A 4,569-nucleotide genomic window follows, 5' to 3' on the forward strand; every position below is an offset into this window, starting at 1 on the left:
ACTCTTTTACACATACTCAAAATGTTTCTTGGTGGTCCTCCTTTAATCACATGTGATTTTAACAATATATACAAGCCTTAGGATGAATTTTGGGCACAATTTGACTCATCTAAATGAGTTTACAGCCCTGGAACCTTTCCTTGGTAGAGTTATGGCCGTAAACTCTCAAATGAAGGGTTTTTATTATGTTTAAGGTCCCCAAACTGGTTGTGGTTGATTCTAGGATTTATTCCAAGGCTAATGGTGTGTTTAAATGACTTTTAAACACTTGGTTTTGAGTTTACTCTCCATGAATGAGGAGTTTACGGCCCAAGCTTGTTCTTGGGTAGTAAACTCATGTTTACTCCTCAAAAATTATGTTTAAGGTGTTCTAAGTCTGACTTGGTAAGCCATATAGTCATATCTAAGTCCCAAAGTTGGTTTGGAAGGGTTTAAAGGCTCAAAAATCCATTTTATATGTGTTCACAGCCCAAGGATGTTCCAGGGCCGTAAACACATGATTTTGGTCCTAAATCATATATAAATCACGAATTTGAAGGCTAAGGATGATATACTAGGAGTTGGGGAAGATACCTTGATGATTTGAAGCCTTAAATTGATGTTTTTGGACCCTTAGACTTGATTTGAGGAAAGAGGTTAGAGAGAGAGTAGTGAGAGAGAGGAAAGGCTTCAAATAAAGTCTTTTGAGCTTTAAATAGGTCGTAAGTCCGGGACACGGTGGAATTCTACCCGATACCGACGTTAAACGGGGCTTTTGGTCACACCCGATTAAGTCGTCGTAACCCGGTGGGAAATTTTCTAAAATTTATGTAATTATCATATTGGGGTGTTTTCTTGAGTTTCTAATGGGTTTGGATACTAATTAAGTCATAATAGAAGTCTCGGAATAAATGACTTAATTTTAAAAACGTAAGCGGATATGATTTGAAAATGACGAATTTTATAGACGGAAACGGCTTTCGGCGATGGTACGAACTTCGGGTTGTCACAAAGGTGCACCTCAAGGCGTATGCTTCTGACGAGTTTAAAAACGATGCTTACACCTGTGCTACAAAGTCACTTAACCTTATAATATCTCCCTCAATAATATTCATAAGAATCTATTCTCAAAAATAATAATGTACTTTATAAAATAAATCATTATACCCTACCAATGGAACAAAAAATTTTCAATTTCTACTCTCATTCTAAAAAGTGAAACGATGTGGGGATAAAAATTTACTGTCAATCTTCCATTTGTGCAACAGAAATTAACGCCCTTCTTATCCTCCTAATAAAAAAAATAGCCTTCAAAAGGTAGTCCTGTCACATTAACTACTAACTAATGCAACAAATAAAACATAGACATAGATAGTACTATATTATCCAATAAAACAAAATATTAAACATATGGATCATATTTAAAACATAATTATCCAAAAACAAGCAAAAACTCTATTTTTTTATCCAAAAACCATGAAGAAATAATTCAAAATTTACTCATCGCTTAGCCAACAAACTTCCATTCCTTTTCTCCAAATTCCCCATTTCCAGTTCACTTCCGGCCACCGAGCCTTACGCCTCGCGATAAAACTTTTTCGATACAACGGCAACAACATCACAGTGTATAAGCAATGAAACATCAACAAACTACACACATTGATCCAACACAGAAGAAACCGATGAAAAAGTCAACAAAGGGTCAACCAACAACAAATATGCACAAAATGTTTTCAACCCTTTTCTCCTATCCCAAGTCTCCCAACCTTCCAGATCATAACATGCCTCTAATTGCAACCACACATCTCAGTTAGTAAATAAAGAATTCACATTATGGAAAACTGTGAACAACTTCTCAAGGGTAAATTTAGAAAACCCAACTACCCATCTCTCCCACTTTCATGAATCGACTTTTAGATTTTCGACTGTTTTTATAAATGGGAATTTTAAGAGTAAGGATCTGATGTATGAAGACTAGAGCGAAAGGGTTTTTAGATAATTTTGGAACTTTTTTACTGTAAATGAGTGTAATGAGTGTGTAAATGAGTGTAATGAGTGTGTAAATGAGTCAGCATGATGAAGGGCAAGATGGAGGTGAGATGACATGGGAGCTTCGATGTAAAGTGAAGTGGGTTTTATGCATACGAGTCTTAGTGTAATGAGTGTGTGTGTGTGTGTGATTAGGGTTAAAGATGTTGGGGCATTGGATACAGCACATCGACAGGTTTTTAGGTTAACAAGGTTGATTTTGGAGAGTTTTAGACCTCCGACACCTACCAAGTTAAGAACTTGAAGATTTGGGAAGGATTTGTTCAACATGTTTAGGTCTTCATAGTCTAATCTTATGAATTCAAGCGTTAAGTTGTTGGCATTAGCATTGCACTCATGTTTTCTACAGAAAGCCATGCGTTCTTCACCTCTAATTGAAAAATATTATTACATGCATCAATGAAAACTAAGTGAATCGATTAGCTAGCAATCATCTATGGTTGAAAAGAAACACTAGGTGACAGTGGCGGAACCAGAAATTTTGATATGGGGTGCAAACATTGTCAATATATATATATTATATGTAGTTATCCAATTTTAGATATTAAAAAAACATGTTATAATCTCTTTAGTTGGGAGTACAATAACATGAAAAATGTTTATAAATAATAGTTTATATATATATATATAAAATAATTTTTTGGGGGTACTGTAGTACCCCCAACGCCCCATCTAGCTCCGCCACTGCTAGGTGAAATTAAGAACATATACAGGTACATGAGATTCGTAATGTCAGATCACAGAGAAGGATTTTATCATTTTGCATCAGTAGATAATGAATTTTTCAATATACGAACAGCATCTGCAGAGAATGAATAACATAAATTAGAATTCTTGCATATATGAGGAACTTACAGTACGTAGAAACTAAACAAAATCTCCATAATCTCCATGGGTGAGGTACAGATCATCAGCGTCATCCTTAACGTCATCGTACGACACATCTCAGAGCGATTTCTTGGTGCCTATACACACCGAATCGACAACCCTCAAATTTGAGACAAGATTGAGGAAAACTGTCTTGAAAGGAGTAACAGATTGGGACGAACTTGAAGAATTCAATAACTTAGACCTTGGTTTGATGTACCTTTCCAATGAGCATTGAAGATTGATTGATCGAAGTTCTGGAGAGACGGTACCAAAAGCCTTCCAAGCTAGTCGGTAGCGAGCTACGTTGGTCAAGTCGTCAATTCGACTCAGTATATAGAGGGCTATTTCTTCGGGAAGTTTATCCATTGGACCAAGTGAGATACACAAGAAAAGAGAAAAAATTTGGTTGAAATACTTATACCCCTTTATTTTACAATAACATCATGGTTTATTGGTATATGTGTTATGAAAAGATATGTAAATCCAAATGAAGTAATTTTTACAATATAGCATGGAATCAATAGAAATTTTGACAGTTGAACTTTGGATTTGATCTTCTTATCTCCTCACCATAAGACCATAACATGGCATAGTTGTCTGTAATTGTACCTTGAACTAGAGTAAATGCATATCTCTTGGCTCTCCTACACTGACTCATACTCACTTCGATGACAAATGTATTTTTCACCTCCTCTCTAAGCAGCCTAACACACATATTTTGATTGTTTACAAATTCTTGGGTGAAATGGCTTCCTATCCATCTGTAAGTGACAATTGACCCAAATTTAAAATTTCTAGCACAATTGTGTTCAATTAATAGAGACTTGATTTGGAAAGACTTATCATCACTCATCCATGACCCTCAAATCTGAAAAATATACTTTCCATCACAACATTAACCTAACAGCCTTCTACTATCATTTTTGTTAAAACATAGTTGATAACCATTAGCAACTCTATAATTGCATAACATGTGTTTGAGTTGTTTGGAATTCTCAAACCTTATACCTAACACGGTTTGTTGCTCCTTCCAAGGTTGCTCTTCATTGAACCTATTTGGCAAATTAGTAGCAACATCAGCCTCATCATCTTCATTCTCCCCTATGTCAGCATCAACAGGTTCGCATTCACTTACATTCTCACCCATGTCACAATTTGGGCCGTTGTCATCGGTATGCCCTGTGTCATCTGTTTCACCATCATCAACAATTTCTTCCTGGATATTATCAAGCACTTCCTCGCCTTCTTCATCCAACCAATCATTGATGTTAGCAGTACCAAAATGGTTTGCATACAATGGGAGTTCAACAACACATTCATACACAATGGTTATAAAATCAGCATAATCAAGTTTGTTTGTAATTAACCTCAAATGTTTTGGAAAATCGATATCATGAAGACAATAATACAGTTTCTCACATTTTTCTCCTATGAATCTGTCCATGAAAGCGTAGAAATCCTTCTTGTTCATGGCGGCGAAATCAATGTCACATATTCTCTAATTAGTACCATTGGCGTATCGTATGGGGTACCTTTGAAAGATGCCTAGAAAGTACACATGGACAATGATGTAGACAGCCATGGTAAAACAAGAAATTAGAGTATTGGAAATAAAAAAACAATCGACAGAGATGGCTGATGGTGTGTTTTAGAGTTGATGAAGTATTGTCG

At 35.8% G+C, this 4,569-nt stretch overlaps 1 pseudogene; it reads right to left on the bottom strand.

Annotated features, from left to right (window-relative positions):
* Positions 1-1,475: 1,475 nt before the first annotated feature.
* LOC145006858 (F-box/LRR-repeat protein At4g29420-like) lies at positions 1,476-4,369 on the bottom strand (annotated as a pseudogene).
* Between the last annotated feature and the right edge of the window lie 200 nt (positions 4,370-4,569).

This window comes from Lactuca saligna, chromosome 7 (assembly GCF_052625555.1).
Source record: "Lactuca saligna cultivar CGN05327 chromosome 7, ASM5262555v1, whole genome shotgun sequence".
Taxonomy (NCBI): Eukaryota; Viridiplantae; Streptophyta; class Magnoliopsida; order Asterales; family Asteraceae; genus Lactuca; species Lactuca saligna.